A 23,306-nucleotide genomic window follows, 5' to 3' on the forward strand; every position below is an offset into this window, starting at 1 on the left:
CACTTATCTCCATCACAACAGCTCCGGTAGATCATCATTTTTGTGGCTTGCTTAAAATTCCTTTAATTACCACTAGTGTGTAGATTCCCTACGCAAAAAACCACCTGAATTGAAGAAATGCTTCATCTTTCACATGCACACATGCAAAACACCATAAAAATGTTTCTCCAGCAAAGAATGGATTGTTCATATAGAATGGTGTAGCATTTTGTATTTGATTCCAAAAAGATGCTTTGCAATTGTTAGGGGCACAAATGCAGGAGCTGTCTGCAATTCTGTAGAACAGCTGCATGTTTTCCTGGGATCACCAACTCCTGCACACTCAGAAATGATGGGGCTAAAGCAGTTTAAATCCACATTTTTTAATTTCCTTAGTTTGTATATGAACAGGGCATGACTTCCTCTTCTAACTTCCAAAGAAATTGATTCAGTTCAAAAGAATGGCACTCGCCTTTAAATGATGTGGACAGTATGGAACATAAGTCACAAATGATAAAAATAAAATTTGACAACTTTTGCTGAACCTATGAACAAAGTTGTCAAATACAATTAGAATCTGAATTCAAATCCACATTGGTTGAATTTATGAAGTTTGATCTTGCTCACAGATACTCATTTCTGATCCAATTGTGATGTTGGCAGAAGTAAAAGTTCAAAAACTGTATCTTGAATACAATATGGCATGCTGCTTCAGAATCCAATGTGATTCTGCATTATAGAAGGCTGTTACTTCAGGTTGTAATGGAAGAAATACTGTCTTCCAAAAGGGTAATTTGTGAACTTGCCAATAATTGTAAGAACAGCTGTTTCCCACATCAAAGCTGGCATGACAAAACTGAGAATGTTCATAATCTCTGTTACATAAACTTAATGGGGCTTTATTGAGCTTTATCAGTAAAGAATCATTGGTGTACGCTGGTGGCTCCTAAATTCCTTAATTATATATATCAGCAAACAAGCAAACTCCCACCTTGGACTGTACAGCTTGAAGAGATGTGCTTTCTAGAAATATTGCAAATGGGTTGGATTGGGTAGAAGAAAGATTATTTATGGGAGGGACACCTGGAAATTTTGAAAAAAAAGAGAAATAGCTGTGTTCTGCTGTTAACATGGTGATGTTATATGTGTAATGCTACTAATATTTGTATTCTCAGCATTGACATTTTCAGCCTTAGTAACTGGCGTTGGTCTTGAATAAAGAAGAATAGTAGTACTGCTTTGGATTGCATAATAATAAACCATTTTGTTCAGCCTACCATCTCTATTCAATCCTGTTAAAGGACATTTGTTCTCTCTGCATCCTCCCTCCCAATGAACCCATAATATATCCATTTATATATTATGTACCTCATGAAAGTGATGTATTTTTATATATTCCCTAAAGAAGGAATGCACATTTGCTGTGTTTTTTTCTACTCTGTATTGCTTTTAATTGCCTAGTTATGGGAAACTAAGGTACGTACACAGAATTTCCACTGGGCTAAACTTTCTTTTTGACTCTTAAACATTTCCCCAAGAGAAAAAGAAGAAGAAAGGAAAGCCTATTTATATACTCTTACCATTTCATTCTATCCCCTCATCTGAAATTTGCTTCTCAATCATGCTGAAGTGTAATGAAAAAATATAATGAAAAAGAGTTGACTTTCCTTGAAATCAAAACCAAGATTCTCAAGGAAAGTTAGCTGATTAGATTTAACATCTAACATTTATCTGGTTATGGGAAAGCATCTGCTGGCGGAATTGATTCTTCCTTTCCCATATACCCCTCAAATCTTTGCTGGAATGTCAGGAATTAGGTTTGCTAATTGTAACACTGACTACAATATATAAATATTGTACAATAGAGCTAAAATGCATTCAAGTCCTAAAACCACACCAGATGTGATGCTAAAGGTAGTCCTAGAAATGAGATTGTGTAGATGTGATATTGCCCTGCACAAGAGAGGAGAGGCTTATCTTTTCCCTTCTAGTCATACAATTAATCTTATGACACAAACCAACCAGCCAAAAAACCCAACACTAAAATCCCATTCATAGAATGAGAGTTTCTTTAAACAATTACTGATATCATGGAGAATGAATTAACAGGCTGTGATCAGCAAAAAAAGGGCAAAACATTAAATTATACAATTCAAATGGTCATCAACTACAAAGGGTTTTAAAAAGAGACTTACTGGATTTAATAATGGTGACTGGTATCACATGCATTTTCCTTAGATTGGCAAGATGCAAAAGCCGATTGGCTTTTGTCAAGAGATAATTTCGGCTGACATGTATTTTAAATCTTTATTTTGGGGGCCCTTTGAGACCTGTAAGGCATCTTTGCTTTGTTTTCTGTCTGGTTGAAATATAGCCTTTGTGCTGCCTATTGCAGAAATAAGTTCAACACAAACCTAAATTAGGAATTGAACTACTATGGATGGACAAATTTATAACACTGCAGGTTTCCTATATTGCACATATTAAGAGGACTGCCTGGCAGGCAAAACTGGTGTTAAATCTTTGTAGAAGAGGAAATCTATATTACAGAATAAAACCAAGCATTTGCAAAATATGTATTTCATAAATGAATATGTCCATGTGCAATTATAATATACTTTGCCCAAACCATCAATAATAAAGGTATTCAGGAAAAGTAATTCCAATAGTTCTTGCAAGTTATCTTTATGATGAGGACAAAGTATAGATAACAGCAATGTTAGCTACCAAACAGAATAAATGTATTAGTTGTTAAAGAGAAATTCTCATACAAAACGTTAGTAAAGTGGCTGATAAAGTATCATCATAGAAGAATTTGCAGCAGCAATAATAGCATAAAAAGTAATAATATAACAATCTTTACTTTGGCTAGAAACAAGCATAAGATAACGTAAGGCTAATATTGTTCAATCCATAACATGTAATGAAAATTAGAAAGGATAAACCATATATCTATCACTATTCAGAAATTCAATATTAATTTAGTTTTAATTTATAAACTATATGTCATATGACAGTACAACATTTTTTATTCTTAATTGGTTCCTGGCAAGTTTTAAAAGCTGCAGCATAAAACGAACATTTGCAAATAAGTCTGATGAGTATAACTGACAGTCTTGATATTATCAGGGAGATAAAAATATGCTTGTTTCTGTACAACACAGATTGAAGATTGATATGCTCAGCAGATTCTACTTCCCCATTATTATGCTGGCATGGACATTTGATGCATGAAATTTTCTTGAAACTACCCTCCGCAACTTTGAAGGGAGCAGCACCCATGCCAAAGTCTTTCTGTAATTTGCCATTTCTAATTGCCAGCCATTTTGACTCCACTCTGTAATTGAGCTGGAGGACAGTAAAACAAATGTGTACGCAGGAATTATAAACTGATCAAGAAAACATGGTCTCTGCAAAAGATTGATTGTGACTGATATTAGTTGGAGAGTTTGGTGAGTGGAGCAGCCCACTTTTTGGGGTGAAAGGGGAGGTAGAGTTGGTGTAGTTAGGTGCTCAGCAGTCCAGTGAAAGACTGACCGAGTACCTAGTATTGTTGGATTATAATTGGAAGGCTGAGTAAACTAGGCAGAAGTGCTTTGGGTAGCAAAAGCCTCTCAGGAATTTTGTGTGTGTGAGGTGGGAGCCAAGGGTTGGCACAGGGAAGTGGGGAGAGCTCTGAAGAGTAGGCTATAAGATTCCAATAGTGATGGGCAAAATATGGTGAGAGTTGGGAAACAGACTCGTCATGGGGACCGAACCACAGGTATCTTGTGCCTATGGTACATTCCAGTTTCTCAGATTTAAACTTAGGCCCTGGATCGCAGACTTTCAAAGGCCCTTTCAAAGCAGCTGATGGCTACTGCTGGTGAATGCTAGATCTGTCAGTGTAATAAAGCCATCTTAATCTATGACTTAATTGTCTAGGGAAAGACTGATCTATCATACATTACTGAGACTTGGTTGGGACAAGGGGGCTGAGTCCCACTCACTGAAATCTGTCCTGCTGGTTTCCGTATTGGGCACCAGCTGCGACCCCACAGTAGGGGAGCTAGGGTAGTGGTGCTGATTGTCTGAAGTACTTGGGAGGCATCCATGGGCCGTGCCCCATAGATTGCTGTAGGTGAGACACTGTTTCTTAAGTTGGGCACCAGTAGAAGTCATCTAAGGCTGTTGCTATGCTACCAGGCTCCCTCCTACTTAGCAATCTCCTTGCCTGACCACTTTGATTCTGTGGCTGGGTTGGTGATGGAGTTCCCTGGACTGCTGGGATATTTCAACCTGCCATCCCTAGGTGAATGGTCAGAGGTAGCTCAGAGGTTTGTGGTCACCATGGCAGCCATGGTCCTGGTCCAAATTATCCAGGGCCCAACTCATACTAGTGGTAATACACACAATTTGGTTTTTCTGTCAAAGCAATGGCAGTGTTCTGGATTTTGATTTCTCCCCTACTATGGACAGATCACTCACTAGTGAGTCTCTTCACAGGGAGGCCAGGCCTATTGTATTGTCTCACTCAGGTGACTAATGGAGGGAGGGAGGCTTAGGGTTATTCCAAAAAACCTGCTACTTGATCCAGGTGGTGGTTGGTGGCTGCATGGAATAGCAGCCTTGGTGGCTGCATGGAATAGCAAAGCAGCAGTGACTTTAGATTGCATCATGCCTGAGCACCCCCTCAGTGCTGAGCGTTTGTGATGCTCTTCATGATATATGAGGGAATTGAAGGAACCTAAACAGTCTAAGAGACACTTATGGCATCTCTGGTGAAAGACAAAAAATGAAGACAATCAGACACAAGCTCCCTCATGGTGAAATGTAGGCTCTGTTTCTCCACTCCATAGCATCTGACGATAGTCACCCAGAGGCTCTGTTTTGGGTGACTCAGTCCCTCCTCAGAGGGAGCAATACTGATGCTTATCTAAAGGGTTGCTGTGAGGAATATGTGAAGAATATGCTGCACATCTGGCAGACCTGGTGCAATTCTGGGTGCAATTGAATGTGCACACTGTCATCTTTAAAGCCTTACATGGCTTGAGGCCAGGTTATCTGAGGGATCACCTTTTTCCAAAAGTCTCTACAGTTCAACCTGATCTAGCAGAATGGGCATGACACAGATCCCATCAGCCAAAGAATATCAGCTGGAAGGAACTAGAAAAGAGGCATTTTCTGCCTCTTCTGATCTATAGAACACCCTTGGAGGTTAGAATGGGCCCAATCCTGTTAGCTTTTGGTAAGGCCCTAAAAAACTGGCTGTGGCAAATCACTTATAAAATCTTACCAATGTTTTGCCCAGGCATTTACCAGGAATCAATATACACACCAACATTTTTGCCAGTGCTACTATATATCTCCATTTCTCAGGGAACAATGCATTAGGCACCCGAGATAGAGCAAACTGCCACTGAGTTAAAGAATTCATTGCTGCAACACCATATGAACATTTTCTATAATATAGTTAGCAGAATAAACCCCTAGGCCTGCAATTTAAAAGTTATTTCAACATGTGGCATTTGCTTGGATTTGTTGGTAGAAGGAAATAAAAGTTATTCCAGTGCGGATGGTTTCATATTATTGTGGCTTTTACTGAGGTTTTGGCTATTCACACTATGAAGTAGTTCTTATACTATGCAGATGAAACATTTGTTTGAAACCATTTTAGTTGAATCTGTTGCTTCTTCATTTAAGGTGCATGTACTATTGGTGCTTCACTATTTTGCCACAAGTATCACAAAACAATGGCTGCAACCTCAAGAGTTGCAGTGGCAGCAAATGGGGTCCTGGGGTCTGCATATGCTCCCTTGTTCCTGCTTTGTTCCCTATGAAGACACCATAATACTCATTGTTTTGTTTAATTTTAAATCTCTCTTCTAATCCTTAATTTTGACAATTTCATTATCTGCCATTACCCTAGAGTTCAGTTCTCCATCTCAGTAGAACAAGCTCACACTTATGGAATGCATCAAAATGAGATTTGCTCTTAAAACAAATACATCTATGAATTTCTACTCAATATTTCAATAAATAAATAGCACTCACAGGGTTCATCAATCATTTAAATATAATTTCAACAATGAAAGATGATGTAAAACATTAGAAACACAGTATATTCAAGAAGCTGCACATACCCCTATCTTCATCAACTACACTTCCACTTACGCATCAAAGCCTACTTTAATAAAAACTTTTTTTCTTTTGCAGAAGAAAGAACAACCGAAAGAAAACTGGCCTTTACAGGGGTCTCTATAGTCTGAGCATAGCCATTAAGAAGTCTGTCTCAGATGTTCTCTTTACTCTGGAAGCTCCAAGACAAAATTAGCCAATTTTGCCAGCATCTTTCTGGGTTATGAGATTTCATCACAATTTTTGGACTCCAGCCCAGAAGCTTTAGCAGAATTCCAGTCCCCCTAAAGAAGAAAGCCAGACCCCTTTAACTGAAGATGCTTTGATCATTAGACACTCAGATGGAAGGAAGCTGAAAGCTTAATCTCGAGTTTCATGTTGCTCAAAATCTCCTTTTACCCTATTGTAGGATTGCCCTGTCTGAATTTCTGTCTCAGTTTGAGTTTGACTTCTGATCAGGGGTGAAATTCAGCAGGTTATGACAGGTTCTGGAGAACCGGTAGAAGAAATTTTGAGTAGTTTGGAGAACTGGCAAATACCACTCTGGCTGGCCCCAGAGTGGGAAGGGAAGGGAGTTTTTGCAGTATCCTTTCCCTGCCATGCCCACCAAGCCACGCTCACAGAACCGGTAATAATTGTTTTTTATTTATCCACTTCTTCTGATGACTACTAGATTGGTTGATGTTGTTTTCTTGACCGCAATATGGAAGTCACTGCCTTCTTCTCAAACCCATATTTCAACTTCCAAATTTAACCTACGCAACTGAATTTCCTGATAATCTTTTATTATTGTTATTTATTATTTATTACTGTTATTATTATTTTAGTACTAATTACTGCAGGTTTGACCCTACCTAACTCTTTGAAATCAGCTAAGGACAGCTACATGATGCCAGTTAGGAAAATTCAAATAAGTGCACCCCAATGGTATTTTCAATAAATTTGGCACTATGACCTCTGGACATTTTTTCTCAGTTTAGATCCTGAAAAACATGAATAAACTATTAAGTATGTACAGTATATAGAATGGTCATACAGTATATCAGATTATTACTTAATTGGTAGCATTTCCGTTTAAATCCACAGGTCTACAGCTCATTCAGATATTGAATTCAACAAAAGAAAGCCTGGACCAAGAGTTGCCTTTTCAGTTTCTGTCCGTCAGTCTATGTGCCACCACAGAAAAAAACTTTCTTCCTTGTAGAGATCCACCTCCTTTGTGTGAGGGGAATGGAGGCGACTCTTAAAATCTGGGTAGATACATATGTGAGAAGGTACTCCTTCAGGTAATTTGGTCATAAAGCATTTAGGGCTTTAAAGGTTGAAATCAACATTTTAAATTGTGCCCAGAAACAAACTGGCAGCGACTGTAGATGGCAAAGAATTGGAATAATATGTTTGCATTAGTTTGTCCAGTGAGCAAACTAGCTCCTCTATTTTGAACTAATTTCCAGATCATTTTCAAAGGCAGCCCCTTGTACAGTTCATTCTGTAGTAATCAATAACTTATTTTCATCCTCTATGCACATATTTAGTTTCTTCCCAAGCAGCCTGATCTCTGCTTCTTTTAAAACACAGGTTTACCTAGAGTATGGCCTTGGATAGGTTCTCATGTATGAAAAATGAAAGCAGTAAAGATGTGAAGGAATGAAAAATGATGTGAAGAAGTGTATATCGTATAGGTGCATATAGTTATTATTGATATGGGAGATAGTATACAGATCTCCTGCACGCATAATTCAGGAAACACTTGAGGAATTTTAAGTAATTAAATCTGTTCTTCTAGTTTCAGCCAATAACTTATCAATTTTGGAGTATGCAGAAGTTATGCAAACAAAATCTATCAAAGTTAAAATCATGTTATATATGTGAAGCTGATAATGCAAAATTTTGAAATATTAAGAATGCATTATTTAAAATTATTTAATTTTGGAACTTTATCTTGAAAGTTTATCTGTTGAATTTAATGGAACTTGGCAATGATTGTAGTACATGAGATACAGGTAGAATAAACTACAGGGTTTAATTTAGGCAAACACCCCCCCCCCCGCCCATCCAACACCCCACCACCACCGGTACCTTACTTACTAGTCTCCCACAGTTCAATGGTGCTTCCTTTCTGTTTTTAAACTGTATTTCAGAAAAAAATAGAAGAGGGATTTTTTTTGGTGTTCTTGGTCCCTTGAAACTCATTTTGGGATTTATTAATTTTTTAAAATGTAAGGACCTGATTCTTATAATCTTTGTTTGCAGTCAGTTTTCTTGCTTTTTGACTAGTCCTTTCTATGTATACACTAATAAAACAAAACTAGTAGTAACAAAACTTTCTACCTTTGTTGTGGCTTACATTTTTTTTAATTTAAACATTTGTAATGCTGGTTTAAGATCAGAGTCAAATTTGAGAAAAATCCTTTGTGGACTGATCAAAATACAGATGAAGTTCCTGAAATTTGATTGGTAAATTAGATACATGTCATGTACATTTTAGTAAACTTACATATCTTTTTGCAATTATTTTTGCATAAGAATTCTGACAAGTGTTTTGGCATTTCTGCATACCTCCTAAAGCAGTAAAACATTCCAGTGATTATACGTATCCCAAGGTGCATATTTGGGCATATGCCCAAAATCAATGTGGAATGTTATCACCCAGCCCCCTCCCAGAAAAATGAAATATCCTAGGAAATATAGAAAAGGCAGAATATTTCTCATGATGTGGAAAGGAAGAAATATGTTTTAAAAGACAGAATAGCTGCGTGCAGCTTCCTGCCCATCCCTCTTTGTCAATGAGCCATTAAAGCCTGAGCTTTACATAATAAAGAGTTCTCCCCTCCAACTCCAGAGTGATGGGATTAAGGCAGGATAATATTGGCCCTTTACCCAACTCCCCACATGGCATCTGAGAACTCAACCAAACCTGGATTCAAAACGCAGCCTAGAGAGTTGCCCCTGCATGGCCCCATGGGAGTCTGACAACCAATTAGAAGACAAGCTCAAGATCAAAGGCCAGAGAGGGCATAAAACCAGACACTCAGCATCACAGTCTTTCCTTCTCTTCGTCCCAACATTGAAGCATGTGATCACCTGTTCTGTTCAGGACTCAAGCCATGTGGTCCTGTCCACCATTAAAACCATCTTTCCAAGCAGCCTCCATTTCTCCAGTGTCTTTTTCCCCACTTGGAGCCGAACCCAGAAGGACATTTCTTTCAACAATTGGCGACCCACAGATGGGACTCCAAGCTAGCCTAACCAATGGATATGGCCCAGGTAAGCCTCCCATGCCAGCACAGACCCCATTGAGACTGTGGGTGGACTTTATCTTGGCCTTAACCATTTGGATCTAGGTTTTAAAGGGGTTTTGAGTTTGAGCTCAAAGGCTCCCTGGAAAGAAGGTGAGTACCTCTAAATTTTAATTCTCCAAAACTTAATTTAAAGCATGGCAAAGCATGGAAATGTGTGTATGCCTGCATGTGTGTGAGTGATGAACTCTTTCTCCCAATCACATCTGGATCTTGGTTCCTCTGTGTGTTTTACCAAGAGAGCCTGGAAAGTATTAGGATCAGGCCAGAGTACAGGACCTTCTGTTAAGGAAAGGAGAGAGTGTGTGAAAATGGATGGAAAAGTGAATGAAAATTTTGTTGTTGTTGCTTTTGTCCTGTGAAAGCAAAAAAGCAAAGGCTCATTGTGCGTAAAGAGAGAAGGAGGTTCTGGAACTAACTGTAGAGGGGCAGAGGTCCTCCCTGAGTCATCTTTTTGGATCCGGAAAACCTTAGCAGAATTCCCTAAGAGGAAAGGGGCCGAATACTTCGTTGAGGGAATCAAAGTCCTTCCTGGAATTTTTTTCTTCCGAAAACTTACAGCGGGTAACCCGGCTAGGCCAAAGTGAGCCCTACATGTAAAGGGTCATGGGAAGCGTTAGCTCGTGGGTGACAGGAATTTCCCTTGGAGATTTCTTTGAAGCCTGGGACGCCAGGCACATGCTATCTTGGTTGGCATGGAGAGCAAGGAAACTGTGGCAAATGGGCTTTGCTGAAAGATGATACAGGAAAACTAATTTGGATAAAGGTACTTAAAAGAAAAGGGAAAATTTTGGGGTTTCTTTTTTTCTCTTGTCTGTTTGTCTCTTTCTGTGTCTTCTATGCAACCACGTGGTTTTGTTTGTTAAGATTTGAGCCTTCCCTAATTTAACAGATTTGTGCTGGGAATGGCTAGGATGTGTAAACCTGAGAGTTCTCCCCCCCCTCTTATTTTCTCCTTGTCCTTGTGTAAATGTGTGTCTAAGTCTTTGTGCACCCTTAAGGTAATTGTAACTAAGATGTTTCCAATCCAAAAGAGAAGAATTTTAAATTGTTCAATGAAAGAAAAGAGTAAACTGGCAGAAATTGCCTTCGCTCAGTTTGTTGGGCCCAGAAAGTGAAGGTGCAGGGAGTCTTTACTTTGTGTCTGTTTGGCCAACAGAAACAGAGTAAAGAGAATGTTTTTTCCCTTCCTTCCCTATACCTTATAGTAACAACCCAGGAAATGTTTTAAGTTCATTTGCAAGAAAAGTTTAATCCTTGCATTTGTGGGGTGTTTAAATGATTTTACCTGTTCATTTCTTTCCTGAAGCATGTGAATCCAGACCCCATTTCTCATCTGTGATATCTCCATAATGTTTATCTGTTTAGTAACTGATGGTTTTATTTTCAAACTCTGCCTGCAAGCTATCTACCCCCCCCCCACGCCCCTCCCTTACCTCTAATCCTCCAACAATGCCTTTTCTGAGGGGGGAGGAGAGAACATTGTTCTCATGTCTTTCAGCCCTGGAAGATTGAGGTGAGTATACATTTACCCCCTTTTTGGGGGGGGGAGGAGAGTGTTGCCTTATTTGTGCATGTATGAGATGAAGGAAATTCCTACTAAAGGTTTGCCTTCAACCTGAGTAAAAACCCTTTGCACATTTATCTGGCCAACCTACTTTCTTGGACCTAAAGTAGAAACCTGGCCTCCAGAAAGCAGTTTTGATTTAGATTTTGTCAACAAAATTGCTGATTTCTGACCACCATCAGATAAATCAAGAGCCCCACCCAGATGCAAACGATGTGTTAATGAAAGTCTCCATACAGCTGGACCTTTAAAAATATGCCAGCATGTGCTGGGAGGTTCAACCTAGAACCCTGGCCGAATGCAAACAATGTGTGGACAAACATCTCTATACATTGTCTCTATACATCTTGATCTTTAAAAATAGCCCGAGCTCGCTGGGAGATCAAAATAGAACAGTCTGGATCTTTAAAAATTAGCCAGCGTCCTGGCAGATCCAAATTAGAAACAAAACACCCCAGGGCAGAGACAGGTATTAACAATCTAGTGCTTAAGGAGATAGAACAATGGGTTCTTCAAGCAAAAGTAAGAAATTTAGCAGGTAATGAAAAGGTAAAGCCTATTGAATGGGAAGACCTAGGTAATTGGACTTGATTAATTTGTTGTAATATCTGTTAAAATTCTTAGGTGTGCATCTATACTAATAACATGTAGAATCGAATGGCATTGAATTGATTGTGATATGTTTGACCAGCTGGCAAAATAAGTAAGCTTGGGCTTGAAGCTGTGGGGAAGGGGAGGGTAGTTAGATGTCAGGCCTATAGTTATGTACATTTCAACCCCAAACCACCCCAACGAGGCTGTTGAAGTGATGTCCCGGTGTTTGGAAGCCGTCGGGGTCTGGATGGGGGACAACAGACTCAGACTCAACCCCTCCAAGACTGAGTGGCTGTGGCTACCGGCACCTCGGTTCAGCCAGCTGACCCCATCGCTAGCCATAGGGGGCGAACAATTGCCCCCCGTGGAACGGGTGCGCAATTTGGGCATCCTCCTAGATGCCCGGCTGTCAATGAACGATCATGTGGCAGCCGTGGCAAGGGGGGCGTTCCACCAGGTTTGCCTGGTGCGCCAATTGCGCCCCCTACTGGACCGGGATGCCCTATGCACGGTCACTCACGCACTGGTGACGTCTCGCCTGGACTACTGCAATGCTCTCTACATGGGGCTTCCCTTGGGACGCGCCCGAAGACTGCAGCTAGTCCAGAACGCAGCCGCGCGGGCGGTCATGGGGAGTACTAGGTACTCCCACGTAACACCTCTCCTGCGCGAGCTGCACTGGCTGCCTGTGGTTTTTTGGGTGCGTTTCAAGGTTTTGATCACCATCTTCAAAGCGCTCCATGGCACAGGACCTAGCTACTTGCGGGATCGCATCCTGCCACACACATCCCTGCGGCCAATCCGCTCTCACAGGGAGGGACTTCTCCTGGTGCCGTACACTAGGCAATGCCAACGGGCGACGCCAAGGAGTAGGGCCTTCTCTGTGATGGGCCCAACCCTCTGGAATGACCTCCCCCCCGACATTAGAACCACCACCGACTTCCGCTCCTTCCGACAAAAATTGAAGACTCACCTGTTCCGATTAGCTGGCCTGGCACATTCATAACTTCTACCTCCTGGCAGATAGATTTGTTAACTGGTATTTTAGGGGAACTGTTTTTAAAATTAAATTTATGGGATATTTTTTAGGGGTTTTTTAAAACTATATTTTAGATACTTTACTTAGTTGCACAGTTCTTTTTAACCTCCTCCATATTTATCTATTTAACAATTTAACAATTTAATTATTTAATTATTCATGTGATGTATTTTTTGTATGGACTGTACACCGCCCCGAGTCCCTTTTGGGAGAGGGGGCGGTCTATAAGCGCAAATAAAAGTAAAGTAAAGTTTTTAGGATCTTTGGCCTGCCACACTTTTTATTAATTTCCTATGCTGTTTCATTAGTGTAGTAGTTGGGAGGGGGGAATAGAAAGGAGTAGGATTGTGGAATGTATTGTTGACATTCTTTTATAGAAGCCAAGGTCATCTTTTGTCTCCGCACCTCAACACCTGACCGGAAGCAGAGGGGTGTAGATGCCAGCGTGGAAGATGATAATTGGAACATGTGATGGATTATGGGGTGTGGGGATAGATCATGAACTTTCAACTGGGTGGAATTCCAGGACAAAAATCAGTGTTGGAATTCCATAGATGTGCTAACTTGCCTGTATGAATAAATGGGAACTTTAAGGATGATTCTGCCTTGGACAATGATTTATTTCATACATGGTATTTAGAATGCTAACATTAGGATTTAAACTGCTCTCTGAGTTTTCCCATGCCTACAGAATGAGCCACATGTTTCCCAAGGAAAGAAAATTGAAGATTTAAAGGGACAGGACCTCCCCCAGACCTGAAAGTGTTGTTCCATGGTATTTGTGCATGTATGTGTGTGTGCGTGTAATCATTTCCAGACATGGAGGGAAGTTGAGATCCCTTAATAATAGAAAATGGAGCTCATTGGCTTATGTACAGCTCCCTGAAATAATTGTAATAGTTGCTTTGCATGAAAAAAGAATGAAATGGGATTTTTGTAAATTAATTTACACAAGCAGTCTGAATGCAGTGCAAATGTGAGTATGTTGATGGTAAAAGTTGGTGTGAATGTACACACATGCATACACACATATACCATTAAACAACCTTGCAACTTACTGTTCCCTTTCATATAAAGAAACAGTAAGTTGCAAGGTTGTTTAATGGTATATGTGTATGCATGTGTGTTATCATTTCCAAATGTGAAGGGAGGGTGAGATCCTCTAATAATAGTACAAAATGGAGCTCATTGGCTTGTAAAAAAGCTTCCTGAAATACTTATGATTGGTTGGCATGAGCAAGCATGAATGTCTGATTGCAGTACGAATGTGAGTATGTGTCCCTGATGCCCCAGGGAGTGATAAGTGAAGGGATCCAGAGACCTGTGATTGCCTGCGTGAATCCCCCCCCCTTCCTTCTGGGTTATTCTTTGGAGGGAAGCAGGAAAGGCGGGGAGAATGAGTGTCTGCTCATTTTTACCATGAGTGTGTGTATGAAATGCCCCCAGTGATACCTGTGAATGCCTCTGTGCATCCCCCCTTCTTTCCCTCCTTCCTTTTGGGTCATTAAAGGCGGCTGAAGTTTTTGTGCTCACTTTAACCACTTTTTTTCTCTCTCTCTTCTGAGAAATTTGGAGTAAATGGGTGATTTGCTCCTGCGCCTTTACCTTTCACTGTTGTGATCTTTCATCTGCATATAAAAGTTATGCAGTTACATTTCTTTGTCTGCTCTTAATACAATTTTGATTTTTTTTCTTCTGGAAATTTTTGAGGTTTAAAATGCTTAATTAAACCTATAAAAAGAAATGATTTTGATATATTTTGCTTACATTTGTAAATGTTTTAACATACTTAATGAGAATTTGCTTCCATCTGAATGGAATCTGATATTTTGGAGTGTTGACTCAAAGTACCTCTTTTTTTTAATTGCAATTTTTAAAAAACTGTTCTTCTTCCCTCCCTCTTTTACGCCTGAGTGCATTTTTAAATGCTTATGAGTCAAGGTGCTCTAACATGATATTTTAGTTGTTTGTTTGTTTACAACACAAGTTGTTGTCCCTCTTGGAAATTTACTCATCATTGCAAAAGTGTTTCAATCATAGAGGCAGTGGGAATATCATGTTCCATGAAATTTACATCTTCTGCCTTCTGAAATAATGTTTGGATTTTCACACTTGGACAGAATGGGGGAAATTCCACAACATGAGACTAAAGATATGTCTGTACTTCGCCTCTTCTCTTCTTCTTCACCTCAGAAACAAAGGACTGCTAGCTCAAACCATAATTCTCGAATTTGCTGCTGGTGATTGCCTCCTGATAAAACCTGACATGAGGAAAAAACTTAGCCAAACCTGGGACAGACTACCAAGACTGACTTTACCTTTGCACAAAGCTTCTCTAGGTTGATTTTTGCCCTTGTTAATCCCATGGGGGAGGGGAAGTTCCCTTCAGGCAATTCCCACTTGAAGAGTAGCAGAAAGGATCTTCAAAACCTGAGCCCTGAATAAAACCTAGGGCAGGTTCAAGAACCATCCCTTCGAAATGGGCAGCCTGTAACTTAAAAGAAAAGCATGGCTGCGAAGAATTTTGGGATTTCTGCTTGCTTGAAACCTGTCTGGAAGCTCACAGAAAGTGATATCTAATATTAATTGGCATGGAAAATTGGGTACTGTAAACTCTCTGGGAGTCACTGAAGGGATCCTTCTGCTGTCTCTCTCAATGCCTTTCCATCAGAAAAATTAAGTCTCCGTGATATGACAAGTTTTAATCTTTTGTCAAGAACATGTGCGTTCCACTCACATGTTTTGAAAAAAAAAAAGGAGGGATTGTGGAAAGTTATCACTCAGCCCCCTCCCAGAAAAATGAAATATCCTAGGAAATATTGAAAAGGCAGAATATTTCTCTGGATGTGAAAAGGAAGAAACATGTTTTAAAAGACAGAATAGCTGCATGCAGCTTTCTGCCCATCCCTCTTTGTCAATGAGCCATTAAAGCCTGAGCTTTACATAATAAAGAGTTCTCCCCTCCAACTCCAGAGTGATGGGATTAAGGCAGGATAATATTGGCCCTTTACCCAACTCCCCACATGGCATCTGAGAACTCAACCAAACCTGGATTCAAAACGCAGCCTAGAGAGTTGCCCCTGCATGGCCCCATGGGAGTCTGACAACCAATTAGAAGACAAACTCAAGATCAAAGGCCAGAGAGGGCATAAAACCAGGGACTCAGCATCTCAGTCTTTCCTTCTCTTCGTCCCAACATTGAAGTATGTGATCACCTTTTCTGTTCAGGACTCAAGCCATGTGGTCCTATCCATCATTAAAACCATCTTTCCAAGCAGCCTCCAAGTCTCCAGTGTCTTTTTCCCCATTTGGAGCCGAACCCAGAAGGACATTTCTTTCAACATCAACATCAACATCAACAAGTCTAATAATCCCCCAGAAATTGAGTAGAATCCAGGTGAATAAAGCTGTACAAGACTTAGGAACAAGATATTTGCAGAACTGTCTAATCTCACAGAATATGTCCTGCACTCAGAGATCATCAAGTTTACCATTTGTGTGTTCCTCAGATACATCTGAATCTATACTTAATTTTATTTCCTCCATAGTAGAATTCAAGTTGTAGAAAAAATTGCCCTTGAAAATAAAGACCCTTTTTATTACAACTAAGAACTCAAATTTACTTGTTTACCTATGTTTTTATATTGTTTTAAATTTAATTGTTTTAAATTTAGTATTTAGTATTTTATATTACATCTTGTTTGATGGCTTTAACAATGCTATAATATTTGTTTTGACTGAATTTCTGTAAACCATTCTGAGCTACTAAAAATTTTGGTGCCATACAGATAGCTGAAATAAATAAAATAGAAAATACTGATAAAAATTTAAATATAAAATTCAGATAGTATCTGAGCTGAAGGTTTTCAGTCAATGGTGTCTTGTTTCAGTATTAATTTATGAATCCAATATTAAGTTATAATACATTTTATTTATTTCTTTTAAATGGATTCAGCTTTCAATAAACATGTAACTTTTTCTGCTATTTGCATATTTTTGTAAAATTTGGTTGCTGATATATGTGTATGAACATCTACCTTTAATACATGTACTACCAGTGGCATGTATATTATAGTTTTTCACTCAAAAGTTATTTTTAAAAATCTCTTACTGAAAGAATGATACAAATCAGGATTACTTGGAATTGCAAGATATTTTTTATCTTAAAAATACTTTTGTATAGATATAGATAAAAATAGTTTAATTTCATAATGTTCCACATCTCTTTTTTATTGACTCTGACTTGGGTGATCAGCAACTATAATTTCTAACTAAGATATCTCAGCAAATTATAATAAAACTAAAAGATAGCCCCCATCAAATTGGACTTGATACCTGGTGATCCTGTCTTAGAACTGGGCCAGGATTGCAGATAATAATAAACCATTCAGTGATATCAAAATCCAAATGATTGTGAAGAACTCTAGAAATATCCCTTTAAATGAAGTGAATAGTTGACCAATTAACAACTGTGAAATGCTCCTTGAGGCAAAGAAACTAAACTACTAAACTAAAAAGGGATTCATTATATTGCCCTTATATATCATTATAACATTATAATGCCCTTATATAAATTGAAGTTATCACCTACATACTATGTACGGGTACTGTTTTGGTCACCATATTTAGAAAAAAAATATTAGAGTTGGAATAAGGGCAGAGGAGCAAGCCAAAATATTAAAAGGAATTGAAACAGCTTACTAGAGAAAGCTAGAACATTTTATATTCTTTTGTAAGACAGAAGAAAAGCAATGAAGGAGGAAGATAACTGTGAAGTACAAAACTGTGCATGGGTAGAGATAATGGACAGAAGAAAGACTTTTCTCTCAAAAGTCTAGGAATAGGGATTGTCCAAAGCTAATACCCTATTCAAAACCCAAGGCAAAAGCCGAACAAGCATGTAAGTTACAATTTGTAGATATCATATATATATATTATTAACATAATTATAATTACATATTTAAATGCTATTTTATCTTCACCAGTTTATTTAAGCCCCACATGTGCATTTCTTTAGTTTTCAAAATCATCACAGTATTTCATCCACATTACAAACACTCCTGTATTTTGCAAGTACCACCTAACTTTCCTGGGAGACTATTTTTGTTCCTGGAAAGATCTTATCATCTTCCCTGAAGCAGGGCTTTCTGAATTATATTAAGTATAAAATTATTCAACACTGCCCTATAGGTAACTGACTATAGTCCACAAAGGTAGTGATAGTTTTCACCCAGGTGTCTCAGGTTTGAAGGAGATAAAAGGGGATCTTTTGTCAATTTATGAAGGAGCAGCCATATTTGCGGACTACAGAATTCAAGAATTCTGAAATGAAACTATTTTCAATTTACTGTCCCAAGAGATGGCCTAAGGGGGGCGTTGTCAAGATGACAGTTGGTCAAAATAACAATACCAGCATGGCTTAGGATGAAACTTAAAATACTGTAGTTTTGCCAGTGATGACAATGCAGACGTTTTTCTCTTCCCTCCTTATCCTCTAATTAAATCTAATCTAAATGCATCCTCTAATGCATTTGTGGAATTTAGGGAATGTTCATTTCCTGATTTTGGTTAATGGCTTTTTAAAATACCGCACAGATTAATTTTCATGCATATGTTTCATATTCTCAATGTAAAAGTGTGTATGAAATCTCTTGCTAAATAGAATTAGTACATTATTTTTTTCATGCATTTTGAAGGTTCAGATTTTAACTTCAGATACATTGAAAGAAAAATGACTCATTGAATTTATTAAAATAGGCTGTATTTGCTGGGGCCAAGGAGGCAGTGAGGTACAAGTCTTTTCTTCTTTCTTTGTGCATTGTAACATCATATACATGGCTGAAAGGGGTAGAGCTTGCAATATTGCCATTGAGATTTTGAGAAAAGTGGAAAGATCCTGAGGATACAGCAGGTCCCCTAGTGAAGATTGAGATCCACTCCTAAGTTTGTCTTTAGGTCAAATTTCTATTCAAGGCAGAATTTACAGACTGCCTATTACTAAAAATGGCAAATGGCATTGTTTTTCCTTGAGCTAATGAACTACTGAAAACAGGATGTATTTAAAAATGCACACCTTTAGCAGGTCATGAAAAAATTGTATGGCTTGAATGGTTTGTGAGCTAGGAGAATGTTGTCCACCATTTTTAGTAATGGTATTTGTAAGCATGTGTGGTCCATAAAATGGACATCATTAATCTGGGGATTGCCTGTACTACAGGCTATTGCTTTTTAACACTTCTGACTGATAAGCTAACAGTCTTTCAAGGTAGACCTGGCAGGACATGAATGTTAAGAGTTCTACTTTACTGATATTCAGGCAGTCCTCTTTTAATCATAACTTGTACAGCAACTATTCAAGCTTATGAGTAAGTACTTTTGACTGGTCCTATAAATATGTCAATTGCAGTCTCTCTGTGTCACATACTACCTGCCTTGCAATTTCAACATTACAGCATCTCTCAGTTATTACCATTTGTGACCTTCACTGGCTTCCTACCGGCAAAGTCAAAAGGGAAAACGGCAGGAATTCACAAATTGCAACCCTATGATAATCTCTCTTAATGACCCGATTTGCCTAATGATGGCAACCAGAAATGTCAGAATGTTCATTGCTTAAGTGGCTCAATCATGATTTCAGCTTTAATTTTCCAGCCCCAATTACCGTTATGTGAGGACTACCTGTAAGACCAGGGGTGTCAAACTCAAGGCACGCGGGGTGCTTAGATCTGGCCGCCCTGGAAACAGTGAAGGACCGGCCCACAGTGCCTCTGCCAGCGAAAACGGAGCCCGGGGAAGCCGTGTGTGGCTCTCCCAGACTTCGTTTTCAAGCGCAATGGCTTCCTGCAGCCCTCTGCCAATGAAAATGGAGCCAGTGATGCCAAGCTGACCACAGCCACCCATGGCCATGCCCCACCCCCAAGATCAAACACAACACTGATGAGGCTTCAATGTAATCAAGTTTGATACTCCTGCTGTAGACTAAGGTAATAGAATCTTGAAAGGGTAACAATGTTTCCCCTTCCTTCTTAACCTGAATTTCTTTTCTCCCACGTTTAAAACATATTTTTGTGCATGTGGCTGCATTGTTTATCCAAGGTCATATCTGTGGCTCTCCCAATAAGCAAGGTGTTTCAGAGCATAAAGAGATACAAACAGAGCAGTTTTTGTATCTCCTTAAAGCAGCCTTGCTTTTCCTGGGATTTCATGACTGTCCTTTGCAAAAAATCTTGAGGAAAAAAATGTTTGGTTTAAGAGGCTGCAGAAAGATGGCATATTTGTGCCTATTTGCTAAAATGCACCTTTTTGCCTTTAAACTAAACTGTGGCATAGTCATAATATTTGCATAAAAAATAGAAAGCAAAAGAATAACAAGTTTCCAGGCAGAATACTATCGGTGACCTAATTATTACTTTTATGTATGTTCTGGGAAAAGAAGGGCTATCCCTTCAATGTATCAAAGGTAATAAATTCAATCTTTATGAGCACAGAAATAATCTCTTAAATTAGGGCTTAAACCACTACTGGATAAAAGATTAGTATTTTTCTACCATGTCCATGTATCTGTTACAACAAAGTCTGTACTGATTTGATAAACTATAAACATTCTGTATTAGAGTAGAGTAGAGTAGAGTAGAGTTGTCCAACTATACTTTATTGGCCAAGTATAGTTGGACAAACAAGGAATTTGTCTCTGGTGCATAAACTCTCAGTGCTCACACAAGCAACAAGTGATAAATCATGAATATAATTATAAATACATAATCATAAATCATAAGATAGAACACTCAGTGATACTTAGAGGATACTAAATAAACAATCAACATACATCATACTAGGATACTAAATAAAACAATATAAATAGTAAGATACAAGCAACAAAGTTATAGTCCTACTACCATTTCCCCCCGAAAATAAGACAGGGTCCTATTTTCTTTTGATCCCCAAAATAAGCGCTTGGCCTTATTTTTGGGGAGGTCTTATTTTTGAGTTGGCGAATATGGTCATCTCATGACTGCTGCTACGTTGCAATATTTTTGGGGAGGGCTTATTTTAGCGCATCCGCTCATAAGTCCAATTGGGCATTATCCGGGGAGGTCTTATTTTCAGGGAAACAGGGTAGGTAGTTTGACAGTGTTGTGGGAATTAGTTGTTTAGCAGAGTGATGGCATGGGGGAAAAACCTGTCCTTGTGTCTAGTTGTTTTGGTGTACAATGCCCTAAAGCATTGTCTTGAGGGAAGAATTTGAAACAATTTATGCCCAAGATGTGACAGCTCTGTAACTATTTTCACAGTCCTCTTTCTGGCTCATGCAGTATACAGGTTCTCAATTTTAAGGCAAGCTGGTAACAATTGTCTTTTCAGCAGTTCTAACTATCCATTGAAGTCTGTGTCTGTCTTGTTTAGGTGCAGTGCCAAATGATTCTCTACTGAAATGCTTTAGAGCTTGTGTGAGATGATTTCTTTGCGATTGATTAAAGTAGCTTTTTCAGGTTTTCATCAGATTAAATCTTAAAGCATAAACAACTTTTTCTCAGGTATTTTTTTCAAAAGTTTTTTTTCTCAGCTTTTTTTTTTTTTTACAAAAGTCTAAAAAGAAGAGGCTACTTTAATAAAAAAAGAGAGAATGATCTGCTGACACAAGGTTTAAGTTCTTATAAAAAATTTCAAAGCATTTCAGTCCAAACAACTTAAGTTTGAGATTTGGGAAAAAATATTTAATTTTAATATAGTATTTTTTTTTAAAAAAAGTGAATTGGATAAAAATGCATCTCTTTCCTAAGATGAGTTTTATTGCTATCATATGTCTATTTGATGTTACTTCCAAGCTGACAAAGTTCATATAAATTAATATTCTTAATGTTGAACAAAAGCATTATTACAACCACATAAATTGTGGCTACATAATCTAAAGTACCTTTGCCAAACATCATTCTATTTAAACATAAAGCTGTTAACATTATTCTCTGTAAACATGAATTTTTAAACCAGTTTGGGCTAAGAAGAGAATTTGGTCTTGGTAATAATGAAAAGTCACTTTGAAATTTTTGCCAAAGAAACTACAGCACAGAAAAATGCCTACAAAGTCATTAGGAATGAAGAGTGACTGGAATGCAGTAGTATTAAAAGCAGTGTAGTACTTATGTTCTGTATGGATTCATATGAACATTTAGAAATTTTCAGAAATATGATTTTGTTAAGTATGGTTAGAGATTAAATTCTAGATACCATCAAATTTAGTTTTAACTCTACAGTATCAGAATGCTATTTTGAACTAGAGTTAAAACTATCATGAGGTGTCCAAAATGACATATTAAATTGCTGAGTGTGATAGCTTTCATATAGAGAGCTATAAATAAAACCCTTTTTATGCAATGTTTTATTTCCTTTTAAAGTATTTTTTATGAACAGACTTCAGAAGAATTCCCAAAGTATCACAAAGATTTAGCTAGAACTTTATAATTGCTAGTTTTAAATAGTGTTAATAAAATATTATCTTCATCTAACGGTTCAAGCATAAACTAAAGCATGTTGAAATAATCTCTTATTCCATCAGAACATCTGAATTCACTTTGCAGGATATGGCATGCAGCTGCATTTAGATTCAAAGAAAGAGCAACTGCAGTACATTGACCCATTGAATATTACAGTAGGTTTTGAGTTTCATGTTAGTCGGATTTATTGGAGAAAATTGATTTGAGTGCTTCTGCTTTTGCCAGAGTTTTTTAATGTTAGGAAGAAAGGAAATAAGACATGCATAGGATGTGACTTTGATGTGCAACAAGTTAATTATCTAAACCGTCTAACAAATCTTGGCTGGGGGAAGTAATTATTTTTAACGGTACAGGGTGGTCTGATGAAATGTTTTCCGCATCTCAATAAAACACCTCATATTCTTCGCAGTTTGAGAATGAAACTTCCCACGCTCGGGCCACGTTATCTTGGCAAGTAATGAAAACTTTGACCAAAACGGAAGCAAAATTTCCCCCTGCTTTGTTGTAGTACATGAACTCCCCTTGCTTTTGGGCAATAATGAAGTCGCTGGTCACGAAATAAAATAAAATAGTGCAAAAAACGTACAGGGAAAAGCCGAAGCGAATATCCCTGTCGGCCGAAAGCGCGCCTCCTGGCGTGGCCAGTTTGTCGGCCTGGTCCACGAATCAGAGGCGACGCGTCTTTCGCCGCGACTCGCGCAGGAAGCGCCGCCATGGCTCTTCCCGCCCTCTGAGACGCCGCTGCTTCCGAAAGGGCTGCTCAGGTACTGTTGGGGGAGCCTCTGCCCGCCCAGGCGGCCGCGTGCGCAGAGGCGGGCATAGAACGGACCCCCCGCCCTCCGCCAGGACCCGGGGAAAGTCCCGAAGGGGTCCGCGTTTCCTTTCGGAACAGGACCGAGCCAATTCCGTTCTGCCAGGATCCATTTAGATTGAGAAACGCGTCTCTGGTTTACGAAAGAAAAGGTGGAATGAAATGCCGAATAAGCATGCATGACATCGAACATGTGGCTCTCCTGTGCCGGGAAAGGTCACGTGCAGGCCGCGGATCTTTGCCAATTTGCTAACCAGCTTGCTGGCTCGAACGGAGGGGGGGGGAAATGCTTGACCTGCCGCACGCCGTCCTCATCGGCTTCGCCACTGGCTCCGGTGGCCACGTGGGACTCATGGGTGGAGGTGTCTTCTTGCTTACAGCCTCCAACTGTGGCAGCGGTGGCTTCTGT

The 23,306-nt window shown here is 39.0% G+C and overlaps 2 protein-coding genes across 5 annotated transcripts in view; one reads left to right on the forward strand and one right to left on the reverse strand.

Annotated features, from left to right (window-relative positions):
- RUNX2 (RUNX family transcription factor 2) overlaps window positions 1-23,306 on the reverse strand; it is a 241,195-nt gene that overhangs the window by 177,138 nt on the left and 40,751 nt on the right. The window lies entirely within an intron of this gene.
- Window positions 22,752-23,306, forward strand: part of SUPT3H (SPT3 homolog, SAGA and STAGA complex component) — a 283,839-nt gene continuing 283,284 nt past the window's right edge. Inside the window, exon 1 of the mRNA XM_081944437.1 lies at window positions 22,752-22,850. The gene's annotated coding sequence lies outside the window, so the exon portion shown is untranslated. The remainder of the gene's footprint in view (window positions 22,851-23,306) is intronic.

Source organism: Natrix helvetica, assembly GCF_964273705.1.
Source record: "Natrix helvetica genome assembly, chromosome: 2".
NCBI lineage: Eukaryota > Metazoa > Chordata > Lepidosauria > Squamata > Natricidae > Natrix > Natrix helvetica.